At 43.4% G+C, this 17,656-nt stretch overlaps 1 protein-coding gene across 6 annotated transcripts in view; it reads right to left on the reverse strand.

The window, feature by feature from the left end:
* Positions 1–17,656, reverse strand: part of TUT4 (terminal uridylyl transferase 4) — a 223,386-nt gene that overhangs the window by 204,682 nt on the left and 1,048 nt on the right. The gene's annotated exons all lie outside the window — the stretch shown is intronic.

Below are 17,656 nucleotides of genomic sequence, written 5' to 3' on the forward strand. Positions count from 1 at the left end.
GCCTGTAATCCCAGCTACTCGGAAGCGTGAGTTGGGAGAATCTCTTGAACCCAAGAGGTGGAGGTTGCAATGGGTTGAGATTGTGCCATTGCACTCCAGCTTGGGCGATAGAGAGAGACTCTGTCTCAAAAAAAATAATAAAATAAAAATAAAAAAAGAAACGCCATTTAGAAAAGTACCAAAAATAAGAAAAAGGGACAAATTTTACAAAATACTGTAAGTCCTATACACCAAATATAAAATATTGCTGAGGTAAATTAAAGAACTAAATAAATGAAGAGACAGGCCAGGTGTGGTGGCTCACATCTGTAATCCCAGCTCTTTGGGAGGCCAAGGTGGGTAGATCACCTGAGGTCAGGAGTTCGAGACCAACTGGGCCAACATGGCAAAACCCCGTCTCTACCAAAAATACAAAAAAATTAGTCATGTGTGGTGACATCCACCTGTAATCCCAGTTACTTGGGAGGCTGAGGCAGGAGACCAGTTCAAACCCAGGAGGCAGAGGTTGCAGTGAGCCAAAATCATGCCACTGCACTCTAGCCAGGGTGACAGAGCGAGACTCTGTCAAAAAAAAAAAAAAGAAAGAAAGAAAGAAAGAGAAAGAAAGAAAGAAAGAAAGAGAAAGAAAGAAAGAAAGAAAGAAAGAAAGAAAGAAAGAGAGAGAGAGAGAGAGAGAGAGAGAAAGAAAGAAAGAAAGAAAGAAAGAAAGAAAGAAAGAAAGAAAGAAAGAGAGAAAGAAAGAAAGAAAAAAGAGGGGGGGTGGAGCCAAGATGGCCGAATAGGAACAGCTCCGGTCTCCAGCTCCCAGCCCCAGCGACACAGAAGACGGGTGATTTCTGCATTTCTGCTTGAGGTACCGCTTTCATCTCACTAGGGAGTGCCTAACAGTGGGTTCAGGACAGTCGGTGAAGCGCACTGTGCGCGAGCCGAAGCAGGGCGAGGCATTGCCTCACTCGGGAAGTGCAAGGGGTCAGGGAGTTCCCTTTCCTAGTCAAAGAAAGGGGAAACAGACGGCACCTGGAATATCGGGTCAGTCCCGTCCTAATACTGCGCTTTTCCAACGGGCCTGGAAAACGGCACACTAGGAGATTGTGTCCCGCACCTGGCTCGGAGGGTCCTATGCCCACAGAGTCTTGCTGATTGCTAGCACAGCAGTCTGAGATCACGCTGCAAGGCGGCAACGAGGCTGGGGGAGGGGCGCCCGCCATTGCCCAGGCTTGCTTAGGTAAACAAAGCAGCCAGGAAGCTTGAACTGGGTGGAGCCCACCACAGCTCAAGGAGGCCTGCCTGCCTCTGTAGGCTCCACCTCTGGGGGCAGGGCACAGACAACCAAAAACTCAGCCAGAACCTCCACAGCCTTAAATGTCCCTGTCTGACTGACAGCTTTGAAGAGAGTAGTGGTTCTCCCAGCACGGACAGACTGCCTCCTAAAGTGGGTCCCTCACCCCTGAGCAGCCTAACTGGGAGGCACCCCCCAGTAGGGACAGACTGACACCTCATTCAACCGGGTACTCCTCTGAGACAAAACTTTCAGAGGAACTATCAGACAGCTGAATTTGTGGTCTCACGAAAATCCGCTGTTCTGCAGCCACCGGTGCTGACATCCAGCCAAACAGGGTCTGGAGTGGACCTCTAGTAAACTCCAACAGACCTGCAGCTGAGGGTCTTGTCTGGTAGAAGGAAAATTAACAAACAGAAAGGACATCCACACCAAAAACCCATCTGTACATCACCATCATCGAAGACAAAAAGTAGACAAAACCACAAAGATGGGGAAAATACAGACAAAAAAAACTGGAAACTCTAAAAAACAGAGCACCTCTCCTCCTCCAAAGGAATGCAGTTCCTCACCAGCAATGGAACAAAGCTGGATGGAGGATGACTTTGATGAGTTGAGAGAAGAAGGCTTCAGACGATCAAACTACTCTGAGCTACGAGAGGAAATTCAAAACAATAGCAAAGAAGTTAAAAACTTTGAAAAAAAATTAGAAGAATGGATAACTAGAATAACCAATGGAGAGAAGGGCTTAAAGGAGATGATGGAGCTGAAAGCCAAGTTTCGAGAACTACGCGAAGAATGCAGAAGCCTCAGTAGCAGATGCGATCAACTGGAAGAAAGGGTATCGCTGATAGAAGATGAAATGAATGAAATGAAGAGAGAAGGGAAGTTTAGAGAAAAAAGAATAAAAAGAAATGAACAAAGCCTCCAAGAAATTTGGGACTATGTGAAAAGACCAAACCTACGTCTGATTGGTGTACCTGAAAATGATGGGGAGAATGGAACCAAGTTGGAAAACACTCTGCAAGATATTATCCAGGAGAACTTCCCCAATCTAGCAAGTCAGGCCAGCATTCAGATTCAGGAAATACAGAGAACGCCACAAAGATACTCCTCGAGAAGGGCAACTCCAAGACACATAATTGTCAGATTCACCAAAGTTGAAATGAAGGAAAAAATGTTAAGGGCAGCCAGAGAGAAAGGTCGGGTTACCCACAAAGGGAAGCCCATCAGACTAACAGCTGATCTCTCAGCAGAAACTCTACAAGCCAGAAGAGAGTGGGGGCCGATATTCAACATTCTTAAAGAAAAGAATTTTCAACCCAGAATTTCCTACCCCGCCAAACTAAGCTTCATAAGTGAAGGAGAAATAAAATACTTTACAGACAAGCAAACGCTGAGTGATTTTGTCACCACCAGGCCTGCCCTAAAAGAGCTCCTGAAGGAAGCACTAAACATGGAAAGGAACAACCGGTACCAGCCCCTGCAAAAACATGCCAAATCGTAAAGACCATCGAGGCTAGGAAGAAACTATAGCAACTAACGAGCAAAATAACCAACTAACATCATAATGACAGGATCAGATTCACACATAACAATATTCACGTTAAATGTAAATGGGCTAAATGCTCCAATCAAAAGACACAGACTGGCAAACTGGATAAGGAGTCAGGACCCATCAGTGTGCTGTATTCAGGAAACCCATCTCACGTGCAGAGACACACATAGACTCAAAATAAAGGGATGGATGAAGATCTATCAAGCAGCTGGAAAACAAAAAAAGGCAGGGGTTGCAATCCTAGTCTCTGATAAAATAGACTTTAAACCAACAAAGATCAAAAGAGACAAAGAAGGCCATTACATAATGGTAAAGGGATCAATTCAACAAGAAGAGCTAACTATCCTAAATATATATGCACCCAACACAGGAGCACCCAGATTCATAAAGCAAGTCCTCAGTGACCTACAAAGGGACTTAAACTCCCACACAATAATAATGGGAGATTTTAACACCCCACTGTCAGCATTAGACAGATCAACGAGACAGAAAGTTAACAAGGATATCCAGGAATTGAACTCAGCTCTACATAAAGTGGACCTAATAGACATCTACAGAACTCTCCACCCCAAATCAACAGAATATACATTTTTTTCAGCACCACACCACACCTATTCCAAAATTGACCACATAGTTGGAAGTAAAGCTCTTCTCAGCAAATGTAAAAGAACAGAGATTATAACAAACTGTCTCTCAGACCACAGTGCAATCAAACTAGAACTCAGGATTAAGAAACTCACTCAAAACCGCTCAACTACATGGAAACTGAACAACCTGCTCCTGAATGACTATTGGGTACATAATGAAATGAAGGCAGAAATAAAGATGTTCTTTGAAACCAACGAGAACAAAGACACAACATACCAGAATCTCTGGGACACGTTCAAAGCAGTGTGTAGAGGGAAATTTATAGCACTAAATGCCCACAAGAGAAAGCAGGAAAGATCCAAAATTGACACCCTAACATCACAATTAAAAGAACTAGAAAAGCAAGAGCAAACACATTCAAAAGCTAGCAGAAGGCTAGAAATAACTAAAATCAGAGCAGAACTGAAGGAAATAGAGACACAAAAAACCCTTCAAAAAATTAATGAATCCAGGAGCTGGTTTTTTGAAAAGATCAACAAAATTGATGGACTGCTAGCAAGACTAATAAAGAAGAAAAGAGAGAAGAATCAAATAGATGCAATAAAAAACGAAAAAGGGGATATCACCACCGATCCCACAGAAATACAATCTACCATCAGAGAATACTACAAACACCTCTATGCAAATAAACTAGAAAATCTAGAAGAAATGGATAAATTCCTCGACAAATACACCCTCCCAAGACTAAACCAGGAAGAAGTTGAATCTCTGAATAGACCAATAACAGGTTCTGAAATTGTGGCAATAATCAATAGCTTACCAACCAAAAAGAGTCCAGGACCTGATGGATTCACAGCTGAATTCTACCAGAGGTACAAGGAGGAACTGGTACCATTCCTTCTGAAACTATTCCAATCGATAGAAAAAGAGGGACTCCTCCCTAACACATTTTACGAAGCCAGCATCGTCCTGATACCAAAACCTGGCAGAGACATAACCAAAAAAGAGAATTTCAGACCAATATCCTTGATGAACATTGATGCAAAAATCCTCAATAAAATACTGGCAAACCGAATCCAGCAGCACATCAAAAAGCTTATCCACCATGATCAAGTGGGCTTCATCCCTGGGATGCAAGGCTGGTTCAACATACGCAAATCAATAAATGTAATCCAGCATATAAACAGAACCAAAGACAAAAACCACATGATTATCTCAATAGATGCAGAAAAGGCCTTTGACAAAATTCAACAACCCTTCATGCTAAAAACTCTCAATAAATTAGGTATTGATGGGACGTATCTCAAAATCATAACAGCTATCTATGACAAACCCACAGCCAATATCATACTGAATGGGCAAAAACTGGAAGCATTCCCTCTGAAAACTGGCACAAGACAGGGATGCCCTCTCTCACTGCTCCTATTCAACATAGTGCTGGAAGTTCTGGCCAGAGCAATCAGGCAGGAGAAGGAAATAAAGGGTATTCAATTAGGAAAAGAGGAAGTCAAATTGTCCCTGTTTGCAGATGACATGATTGTATATCTAGAAAACCCCATTGTCTCAGCCCAAAATCTCCTTAAGCTGATTAGCAACTTCAGCAAAGTCTCAGGATACAAAATTAATGTACAAAAATCACAAGCATTCTTGTACACCAATAACAGACAAACAGAGAGCCAAATCATGAGTGAACTCCCATTCACAATTGCTTCAAAGAGAATAAAATACCTAGGAATCCAACTTACAAGGGATGTGAAGGACCTCTTCAAGGAGAACTACAAACCACTGCTCAATGAAATAAAAGAGGATACAAACAAATGGAAGAACATTCCATGCTCATGGGTTGGAAGAATCAATATCGTGAAAATGGCCATACTGCCCAAGGTAATTTATAGATTCAATGCCATCCCCATCAAGCTACCAATGACTTTCTTCACAGAATTGGAAAAAACTACTTTAAAGTTCATATGGAACCAAAAAAGAGCCCGCATCGCCAAGTCAATCCTAAGCCAAAAGAACAAAGCTGGAGGCATCACGCTACCTGACTTCAAACTATACTACAAGGCTACAGTAACCAAAACAGCATGGTACTGGTACCACAACAGAGACATAGATCAATGGAACAGAACAGAGCCCTCAGAAATGACGCCGCATAGCTACAACTATCTCATCTTTGACAAACCTGACAAAAACAAGAAATGGGGAAAGGATTCCCTATTTAATAAATGGTGCTGGGAAAACTGGCTAGCCATATGTAGAAAGCTGAAACTGGATCCCTTCCTTACACCTTATACAAAAATTAATTCAAGATGGATTAAAGACTTATATGTTAGACCTAAAACCATTAAAATCCTACAAGAAAACCTAGGCAATACCATTCAGGACATAGGCGTGGGCAAGGACTTCATGTCTAAAACACCAAAAGCAATGGCAACAAAAGCCAAAATCGACAAATGGGATCTCATTAAACTAAAGAGCTTCTGCACAGCAAAAGAAACTATCATCAGAGTGAACAGGCAACCTACACAATGGGAGAAAATTTTTGCAACCTACTCATCTGACAAAGGGCTAATATCCAGAATCTACAATGAACTCAAACAAATTTACAAGAAAACAACAAACAACCCCATCAAAAAGTGGGCAGAGGACATGAACAGACACTTCTCAAAAGAAGACATTTATGCAGCCAAAAAACACATGAAGAAATGCTCCTCATCACTGGCCATCAGAGAAATGCAAATCAAAACCACAGTGAGATACCATCTCACACCAGTTAGAATGGCCATCATTAAAAAATCAGGAAACAACAGGTGCTGGAGAGGATGTGGAGAAATAGGAACACTTTTACACTGTTGGTGGGACTGTAAACTAGTTCAACCATTGTGGAAGTCAGCGTGGCGATTCCTCAGGGATCTCGAACTAGAAATACCATTTGACCCAGCCATCCCATTACTGGGTATATACCCAAAGGACTATAAATCATGCTGCTATAAAGACACATGCACACGTATGTTTATTGCGGCACTATTCACAATAGCAAAGAGTTGGAACCAACCCAAATGTCCAACAACGATAGACTGGATTAAGAAAATGTGGCACATATACACCATGGAATACTATGCAGCCATAAAAAATGATGAGTTCGTGTCCTTTGTAGGGACATGGATGAAACTGGAAAACATCATTCTCAGTAAACTATCGCAAGGACAAAAAACCAAACACCGCATGTTCTCACTCATAGGTGGGAATTGAACAATGAGAACTCATGGACACAGGAAGGGGAACATCACGCTCCGGGACTGTTGTGGGGTGGGGGGAGGGGGGAGGGACAGCATTAGGAGATACACCTAATGCTAAATGACGAGTTAATGGGTGCAGGAAATCAACATGGCACATGGATACATATGTAACAAACCTGCACATTGTGCACATGTACCCTAAAACCCTAAAGTATAATAAAAAAAAATAAATAAATAAAAAAATAAAATAAAATAAAAATAAAATAAAATAAAAAAGAGATATACCATGTTCATGGATTGGGAAGCTCAATATTAAGATGTTAACACTCTCCAAATTTATCTATTGATTCAATGCAATCCCAAGCAAAATCCCAGCAAGTATTTTTGTAGTTGACAAACTAATTCTAAAATTTATATGGAAATGCAAAGGCCCTAGAACCACAAAAACAACTTTGAAAAATAAGGGCAAAGTTAGAGGACTTACACGATCTGATTTAAAGTTTGTTTTTTTTTTTTTTTAGATGGACTCTCTCTCTGTCACTTAGGCTGGAGTACAGTGGCCCGATCTCAGCTGGCTGCAGCCTCTGCCTCCTGGGTTCAAGTGATTCTCCTGCCTCAATCTCCCCAGTAGCTGGGATTACAGGTGGGCACCACCAAGCCCAGCTATTTTTCTATTTTTTAGTAGAGATGAGTTTTCACTATGTTGGCCAGGCTGGTCTTGAACTCCTGACCTTAGGTGATCCACCTGCCTCAGCCTCCCAAAGTTATGGGATTACAGGCATTAGCCATCATGCCCAGCCTCAAGATTTACTTGTAAAGCCACAGTAATTAAGACAGAGTGGTATTGGCTTATAGATAGAAGGACAGACAAAGATTAATGAAATGCCTGCAATCCCAGCACTTTGGGAGGCCGAGGCAGGCAGATCACGAGGCCAGGAGATCAAGACCATCCTGGCTAACATGGTGAAACCCCATCTCTACTAAAAAATAGAAAAAAATAGCCAGGCATGGTGGTGGGCACCTGTAGTCCCAGCTACTCGGGAGGCTGAGGCAGGAGAATGGTGTGAACCCGGGAGGTGGAGCTTGCAGTGAGCCAAGATCGTGCCACTGCACTCCAGCCTGGGTGACAGAGCGAGACTCTGTCTCAAAAAAAAAAAGATTAATGAAATGAAATAGAAAATCTAGAATTCGACATGTATTGTTGATTTTTGACAAAGTTGTCAAGTTATTTCAATGAGGAAAGGCTAGTCTTTTCAGAGAATGGTTCTGCAACAACTGGATATCCCTGTGTAAAAAGTGAACTTTGACCTTTGTTTTACACCATACATAAAAATTAACTCAAAATGGACCAAAGACATACATGCAAAAGCTAAAGCTATAAATATTCCAGAAGAAAACACAGAAAGAAATCTTTGTAATCTTAGGGTAGGCAAAGATTTCTTTTTAAACAGACACAAAAGCTCTGACTTTAATAGAAAAAGGTGATAAAGAAGACTTTAGCACAATTAAAAATTTTTCCTTTATTTTTTATTTTTATTTTATTTTTTTTTGAGACTGAGTCTCGCTCTTTCGCCCAGGCCAGACTGTAGTGGCACTATCTAGGCTCACTGCCAGCTCCGCCTCCTGGTTTCATGCCATTCTCCTGCCTCAGCCTCTCGAGTAGCTGAGACTACAGGCGCCCGCCACCACGCCTGGCTAATTTTTTGTATTTTTAGTAGGGACGGAGTTTCACTGTGTTAGCCAGGATGGTCTCAATCTCTTGACCTCATGATCCGCCCACCTCGGCCTCCCAAAGTGCTGGAATTACAGGCATAAGCCACCGCACCCAGCCAAATTTTTCTTTTAACAAGACACTTTTTAAAAAACAGAAAATAAGGCTGGGCGCAGTGGTTCACGTCTGTAATCCCAGCACTTTGGGAGGCCGAGGCAGGTGGATCACGAGGTCAGGAGATCGAGACCATCCTGGCTAACACGGCGAAACCCTGTCTCTATTTAAAAAATACAAAAAAAATTAGCTGGGCGTGGTGGCGGGCGCTTGTAGTCCCAGCTACTCAGGAGGCTGAGGCAGGAGAATGGCGTGAACCCGGGAGGCGGAGCTTGCAGTGAGCGGAGATCGCACCACTGCACTCCAGCTTGGGTGACAGAGTGAGACTCTGTCTCAAAAAAAAAAAAAGAAAAAGAAAAAAAAAGGCAAGCCCACAGACTGGAAAAAATGATTTACAATAATATATTTGATAATGAGATTTGCATCTAGAATATTTAAGAACAGTTATAACTCAATAAGAAGATAAACCTATAGATTCAATGTAATCCCTATTAAAATTCAAATGTCATTTTTCACAGATATAGAAAAAAGTTCTAAAACTTATTTGGAACCACAGAAAAACTCTGACCAGCCAAGGCAATCTTGAGCAAAAGGAATAAAGCCGGTGGCATCGCACTACCTGATTTCTTGATATATTACAAAGCTATAATAATTAAAACTGCATGATAGTAGCATAAAAATAGACATATTGACCAATAGAACCAAATAGAAAGCCAAGAAATGAATGCACATATTTTCATCCCATTGATTTTTAAGAAAGGAGACAAGACCACACAATAGGAAAAGGAAAGCCTCTTCAATAAAGGGTGTTGGAAAAACTGGATATTCACATGCAGAACAATGAATTGGTCTTACACCATATTCAAAAATCAACTCAAGGCCAGGTGTGGTGGCTCATGCTTGTAATCCCAGCATGTTGGGAGGCTGAGGTGGGCAGATTACCTGAGGTCAGGAATTTGAGACCAGCCTGGCCAACGTGGAAAAACCTCGTCTCTACTAAAAATACGAAAAAATTAACCAGGCATGGTGGTGTACACCTGTAGTCCCAGCTACTTGGGAGGCTGAGGCACAACAATCACTTGAACTTTGGAGGCAGGGTTTGCAGTGAGCCAAGATCACACCACTGCACTCCAGCCTGGGAGACAAAATGAGACTAAAAATACAAAAATTAGCCAGGCATGGTGGTGAGAACCTGTAATCCCAGCTACTCGAGATGCTGAGGCAGAAGAATCACTTGAACCTGGGAGGCAGAGGTTGCAGTGAGCCGAGACTGCACCACTGCACTCCAGCCTGGATGACAAAGTGAGAAAAAAAAATAATTATTATTATAATTATTCAAAATTGCCCATGCATGGTGGTGCACACCTGTAGTCCCAACTACTTGGCAGGCTGAGATGGGAGGATCACTTGAGCCTGGGAGGTTGAGACTGTAGTGAGCTAAGATCATGCCACTGCACTCCAGTCTGGGCAACAGACCAAGACCCTGTCTCAAAAATTAATAATAATAAAACAAAAAAGTGGGCTGGGTGCGGTGGCTCACACCTGTAATCCCAGCACTTTGGGAGGCCAAGGTGGGTGGATCATGAGGTCAGGAGTTTGAGACCAGACTGACCAACATGGTGAAACACCGTCTCTACTAAAAATACACAAATTAGCCAGGGGTTGTGGTGCATGCCTGTAGTCCTAGCTACTTGGGAGACTGAGGCAGAAAAATCGCTTGAACCCGGGAGGCAGAGGTTGCAGTGAGCCGAGATCACGTCTCTACATTCCAGCCTGGTAGACAGAGCAAGACCCCGTCTCAAAAAAAAAAAAAAAAAAAAAAGCAAGGAAATAAGTTGTTTTCATAACATGAAAGTGTAAGGTGATGCAGCAAAGTCTGATGGAGAAGCTGTAGCAAGTTACCCAGAAGTTCTAGCTGAGATAATTGATGAAGGCGGCTACACCAAACAACAGATTTTCAATGTAGACAAAACAGCCTTTTATCAGAAGATGCCATCTAGGACTTTCATAGCTAGAGAAGAGAAGTCAATACCTGGCTTCAAATCCAGAGGACAGACTGACTCTCTTTTATTAGGGGTTAATGTAGCTGGTGACTGCCAGCTTTTTTTTCTTTCTTTCCTTCTTTTTTTTTTTTTTTTTTATTTTTATTTTGAGAAAGGATCTCGCTCTGTCACCCAGGCTGGAATGCAGTGGCGTAATCTCAGCTCACTGCAATCTTTGCCTCCTGGATTCAAGCAATCCTCCCCTCAGCCTCCCAAGTAGCTGGGACTACAGGTGCACACCACCATGCCCAGCTAATTTTTAAATTTTTTGTAGAGACAGGGTTTTGCCATGTTGGCCAGGCTGCTCTCGAACTCCTGAGCTCAATCAATCCACCTGACTTGGCCTCCCAAAGTTCTGGGATTACAAGCATGAGCCACCATGCTCAGCCTGAAGCCAGTGCCTCTTTACCACTCAGAAAAGCCTAGGGCTCTTAAGAATTTATGCTCAATCTGGCCAGGCATGGTGGCTCACGCCTGTAATTCTAGCACTTTGGAAGGCCGAGGCAGGTGGATCACCTGAGGTCAGGAGTTTGAGACCAGCCCAGCCAACATAGTGAAGCCACATCTCTACTAAAAATACAAAAATTAGCCAGGCATTGTGGCATGTGACTGTAGTCCCAGCTACTTGGGAGGCTGAGGTGGGAGAATCACTTGAACACAGGAGGCTGAGGTTGTAGTGAGCCGAGACTGTGCCACTGCACTCCAGCCTGGGCGACAGAGCGAGACTCCATCTCAAAAAGAAAAAAAAGAATAATTATGCTCAATCTACTCTGCCTGTGCTGTATAAATGGAACAACAAATCCCAGATGACAACACATCTGTTTATAGCATGGTTTACTGAATTCTAAGCCCACTATTTAGACCTAGTGAACAGAAAAAAGATTCCCTTCAAAATATTACTGCTCAATGACAATGTACCTAGTCAACCAATGGCTCTGATGGAGATGTACAAAGAAGGAGGTTAATGTTGTTTTAATGTCTGCTAACATAACATCCATTCTTCAGCCCATAGATCAAGGAGTAATTTTGACTTTTAAGTCATATTATTGAATTTCCTAAGGCTATAGCTGCCATAGATAATGATTCCACTGATGGATCTTGGCAAAGTAACTTTCATTTGCACTGCAAAACCAAAAATTTTCTGTGACTTACTTTATTGTGATATTCACTTTATTGTGGTGGTCTGGAACTGAACCTGCAATATTTCTGAACTGTGACTGCATCTGAGTGCATGAAAAGATCTTTATCATTAGTTGGCCCCGCACGGTGGCTCACGCCTGTAATCCCAGCCCTCTGGGAGGCTGAGGCAGGTGGATCAATTGAGGTTAGGTGTTCAAGACAGCCTGCCCAACATGGTGAAACCTCTCTACCAAAAAATACAAATATCAGCCGGATGTGGCTGCGTGTGCCTGTAGTCCCAGCTAAACTACTCGGGGAGGCTGAGGTGGGAGGATCACTTGAACCTGGGAGGCGGAGACTGCAGTGAGCCGAGATTATACCACTGCCCTCTAGCCTGGGCAAAAGAGTGAGACAGTTGAGACCCTTTCTTAAAAAAAAAAAAAAAAGTATTTTATCTTAGCCATTAAGGAAACACAAATTAAAGCCACAATGAGAAACCACTTGACACCTGTAAGAATGCTAAAGTAGAAAATATTGACAATATCAAGTGCTAGTGAAAACATTTCTGCAATTTCTCTCTCTTTCCCCTCCTCTCCCCTCCTCTTTCTTTCTCTCTTTCTCTCTTTTGTTCTTTCTTTCTCGATAGGGCTGTTGCCCAGGCTGGAGTGCAGTGTGGCACAATCAGCTCACTGCAGCCTTGAACTCCCAGGCTCAAGTGATTCTCTTGCCTCTGCCTCCTGAATAGCTAGGACTATAGGCCTGCGCTAACTTGCCTAGCTAATTTTTTGTTTATTTTTTGGGTAGAGATGGGGTCACATTGTGTTGCCCAGGCTTGGCAGTTTCTTATAAGGTTAAACATATATCTACCCTATAATTCAGAAATTCCACTCCTAGGTATCCAGCTAGGAGAAATGTAAACACATGTCCCAAAACAAAGCATATTTGCAAAAATGTTTATAGCAACTTTATCCATAATAGCCCCAAACTAGAAACAACCCAAATGCCCATTAACAGTTGAATGCACAAACTGTAGTATTTCTATAGAATACAGTATTACTTAGCAATAAAGAGGAAGGAACTACTTGTACATAAAACAGTTTCTGTGTATCTCAAGGATGTTGCGATGAGCAAAAAGAAGTAAGACCCAAAGAAGGACATGCAAGAAAAGGCAGAACTAATCTATATGGACAGAGAGCAGAGCAGTGGTACCTAAGGCAAGGCTCAGGGAGAAGAGAGCTGGTTGCAAACGGGCACAGTGGGCAGAGATACGTGACGGAAAACTGCTGTATTTTGACTGTGGTGTTGGTTTCATAGATATACATGTTTGTCAAAACTCACCAAGCTGTACACTTAAGCATATTCTATGGTTTGTAAAATAGACCTCAATAAAGTTGATTTTTGTCTTCAAGGTAGAGTCTCGCTCTGTCACCCAGGCTGGAGTGCAGTGGCGCAATCACAGCTCACTTCAGTCTTGACCTCCCAGTCTCAAGCAATCCTCACACATCAGCCTCCCGAGTAGCTGGGACTACAAGCACATACCACCATGCCCCGCTAATTCTTTTCTTTGTTTTTAGGGATGAGATCGCACTTTGTTGCCCAAGCTGGTAAGTTGATTTTATTATATTTACTTATTTTTTTGAGACAGAATCTCACTCTGTGCCCAGGCTGGAGTGCAGTGGCGCAATCTCGCCTCACTGCAACCTCCACCTCTGGGGTTCAAGCAACTCTCTTGCCTCAGCCTCCCAAGTAGCTGGGATTACAGGCACCCGCCACCATGCCCAACTAATTTTTGTATTTTTAGTAGAGACGGGGTTTCACCATGTTGGCCAGGCTGGTCTCAAACTCCTGACCTCAGGTGGTCCACCTGCCTCTGCCTCTTAATGTGCTGGGATTACAGGCATGAGCCACCGCACCCAGCCGGTAAGTTGATTTTAAAAGAAAAAAAAAACAGCTCAAAAAAGTATCATTGTTTGAAATAGCAATAAAAAATTGGAAGAAACCTAAACGTCCAGGAGGAGAATGGATAATAAATCACCACATATTCAATAACTGAATGATATAGCACAATGAATAAGCTAAATAGAGTATACACATCAGTATAGACAAAGCTCGCAAACAGAAGGCTGAGTGAAAAAGCAGGTTCCAGGAGAATACATGCAGCATGATGCTATTTATTTAAAATTTAATTACGTGCAAAGCAATTCCACACATTGCTCAAAGATCCACGCATATGTGAGCATAAATAAGAATATGGGAATAATAAATACCAAATTCAGGAGTGCAGTACCTCTTGGGGAGGAGGGGGGAGTATGCAAGGGACTTCAAACCGGATCAATCAATTTTTTTTTTTTACATTTTATTTTATTTACTTTTTTATTTTTTAAGCTGTTCCTTTCAGAGCAGGGCTAACTCCCAAGCAGTGAACTCAGAGTCAGCCAATTTTTGTATTTTGTAAACTATGTGGGTGGTCCCTGTATTCTTCTTCATGTCGCTTTGTGTATCTGAAAGATCGCCTAGTAAAACAAACAGACAGCAAACCAACGAAGACCTAAACAGAAAGTGTGGCCACAAAGAGTGAGGAAGAGCCTGGCTGGTATGTGGGCCACTGGTTTGTCCCTGGATTTGCTGTCCAACCGTGTAGGTTGCTTCTCTCTGATCAAGACACAAGGGCCTCATTCTGGAAGAAAAGAGAAAACATCCTTCCTGACCAGGCACTCAGAGGGATTTGATGCATGTCGCATCCTTTCTTTGCTTCTGCAGCTGCAGAAGGTGGTACTGCAAACTGGTACCCGATCCTGGCCGGGGGGAAGCTCGGTGGCCATGTACACACTCTCAGGCCAGTGCAGCCAGGGCAGGAGGGCAAGAGGAGGGGCTGCTCTCACTCTGCCAGGGCCAGAGGCCAGGGACCCACCAGGGACCACACACAGCCAGAGTACTAGTTCTGCCTGGGCCATTGGTTGCCATGTGACACGAGCAGAACTGGCTCTTCTAGCCAGGGGTTGTCCCCGGGATTGTGGTCACTGGGCTGTGCAGCAGACCATAGAGAGGGGACATTTCTTTCCCGACGCTCCCTGAGGGAACTTGGCTCCTGGAGCAAAAGCTGCCAAGGTCTTGAGGGCACTGTTTTGTGTACACTGCAGAAGGGGGTCCTGTTAAGGCTGGCCCAGTACCAGATTTTAGGATCCTCCATCTGGAGTAATCTTAGCTAGTGCCCTATATGCAGAGAGGGAAAGTGACCGTGACCAGCCTAAGCTCACACAGAAGGTGACTGGAACTTCTGACTTGTAGATCCCTGAGAAAGTTACTTAACCTCTCTGGGTCTCAGTTTTCCTACCCATAAAGTGGGCGCATAATTGTGTGCATGGGGGCAGGGTTTGGGGGTGTATGATAGATATTTCTGTGTGGTGAAATTATGGGTGATTTTTATTTTTCCTTTTGGCTTATCTGTATTTTCTAATTTGTTGTTTTATAATGAATATGCATTTTGTTATTTTTTCTTTTTATTTCTTTTTTTTTTTTAGAGACAGGGTGTCATCTCACTCTGTAACCCAAGCTGGAGTGCAATGGCACCATCACAGCTCACTGCTGCCTCAAACTCCTGGGCTCAGGTGATCCTCCTGCCTCAGCCTCCCAAGTAGCTAGGACTACAGGTGCATGCCACCATGCCCAGGCTGATTTTAAACTCCTGGGCTCAAGCAATCCTCCTGACTCAGACTCCCAAAGTTCTGGGATTACAGGTATGAACTGTTGCACCTGGCCTATTTTTAATTTTTCTTAATGAAGAGAGTAATACTACACATAGTTGGTATAACGATTAAAAGAGATAATGAAAAGCACAGAGCACAATTTCCCATTCACAGTGTGTTCTCCATAAATATTTCTTCCTGCCCACACTTCCCTCCTATGCCTTTTTTCCCTTCTGGAGTTGGGGACTCTGGCCCCAGGCCTCATTTGGGAAGGGAGGAAGAGGCGGTACAGGACTCTGATCAGTCACTGGCTATGTGGCTTTGGGTAAATTATTTAACCTCTCTCTCAGTTACCTTGTCTGCAAAATGGGAAAACTAACACCTACCTCAAAGGAAGTTTTCAAGGACTACATGACATACAGGATGGGTATTGCCTGGCACATCATAGCTCTGTAATAAGTGTCTGCAGGAAAACAGAATGAAGGAACACAATGCATATAATGAAGGAAAAAGCATTAAAGCAGGAGCTAGAACAGAGACATGAGAGGATGTTCACATAGAGTCCATGGAGCCCAAGGAGCCTCTGGATAGAGTGTAGAAGGTTCATGAATTTACATGGGAAAAATCACATCCTTGGTATGCATTACCTCTAACTGAAATTCAGTATTTTCTTTCATCATGCATATTGGCAAGAAAACCCATGATAGTATTAGTAGTACTTGTGACTTTGTCACCAATAGAAATCACAGATATTTTCATATTGTATTACAGTAGAGACATATTGAAATACTAGTTATTTTCATTCACCACTTCAAAATTATAGTAATTAATAGACTCATCTCTAGATTTTATTGACACTTTTTAAAAAGCAGGACTAAATCATGATTCAATATAATTGGTATCCTTTGTAACCCTAAATAATTTTTTTTTTTAGTTAAAAACATTATTTGTGGCCTGGTGCGGTGGCTCACACCTGTAATCCCAGCACTTTGGGAGGCTGAGGTGGGTGGATCACTTGAGGTCAGGAGTTCGAGACCAGCCTGGGCAACATGGTGAAACCCTGTCTCTACTAAAAATACAAAAATCAGCCAGGCATGGTGACGCATGCCTGTAATCCCAGCTGCTTGGGAGGCTGAGGCAGGAGAATCACTTGAACTCTGGAGACAGAGGTTGCAGTGAGCCGAGATTCCAGCCTGGATGACAAAGTGAGGCTCCATCTCAAAACAAAACACAAAAAAACAAAAACAAAAAAAAACCATTATTCTGAATAGGGGTTCATAGGCTTCATCAGACTGCCAAGGGGGACATGGAGACAGACATGGGTATCAGCCGTGCCTGGGCCATTGATCGCTGTGTGGTATTGGACTTGTTATTTCAGGCACATTCACCCCTGCTTGGATCACCCCAGAGGGCTGTTGGAAGGAACAAATTAATTCTTGGCTGGGAGAGGGTTTTGGAAATTGTTGGAGGCTTTCTAGTTTTGCCAAAAGCCAGGGCAGAGCGCTTTCTTCCTCCCAGCTGATCTCCAGGCCTCCAGGAAGCCTCTCCCTCCCAGAGGATCCCTCCCCTGTACTCTCCATCTGATAAATAAAGAGGCTGGAGTGCACACTCATTAGTGTAGGCTCTCCAGCTCCCAGTCTGTACAGACCCACAGCTCAGGGGAGGAATGTTCTGGAGGATAATAACAGTTCCCTCCAGCTTTCATATTTGACCTTACAGTGACTCTTGAGGACACCACCTCCCTAAAAGCCCTCCCCTGCTTCCTCAGATGGTGCCCCTCTGTGTCCAGTTCCTTGCATTTCCCTTTTTACTGCCCTGTGCTGTGATCGTCAGTCAGTCTGACTCCTCCATCAGACTGTGTGTTTCTCAATGGCAGGCCCAGATCTGATCCCTCTCAGGGGCCCTAGGGCCCAGGTCAGGGGAGCGGCACAATCAGCATCTGAGGAGCTGGCCTGGGTGAGGACAAGGAACCCAAAGCTCAGAGAGAAACAGCAGGGAAGGGGTAGAGCTGGGCTGGAGCCCAGATCCCCTGATACCCACGGCCCTTTCCCCACACGTCCAAAGCAAGGGTGAAGGAATCGGGGGTGCCCAAGGCATCACAGTAACTATTTCCTACCCTACCCACTGCTGTGAAAAATGTAGAGCTAAGGCACTGAAGGTGCTGTATGAAGCCCTTCCAGATGGCGTAAGGCAACAGGGTACATGGGGGAAGCCAAGGCGCTGAGAGCCCCTTCAGACTGTGGTTCTCTGATGCTAGTGAGAACACTGCCCTTGTTTTCTGGAAGTAATTTTTCAAAATGGACAGGTCTGCTGGCTTTGC

This window comes from Symphalangus syndactylus, chromosome 19 (assembly GCF_028878055.3).
Source record: "Symphalangus syndactylus isolate Jambi chromosome 19, NHGRI_mSymSyn1-v2.1_pri, whole genome shotgun sequence".
Classification (NCBI taxonomy): Eukaryota; Metazoa; Chordata; class Mammalia; order Primates; family Hylobatidae; genus Symphalangus; species Symphalangus syndactylus.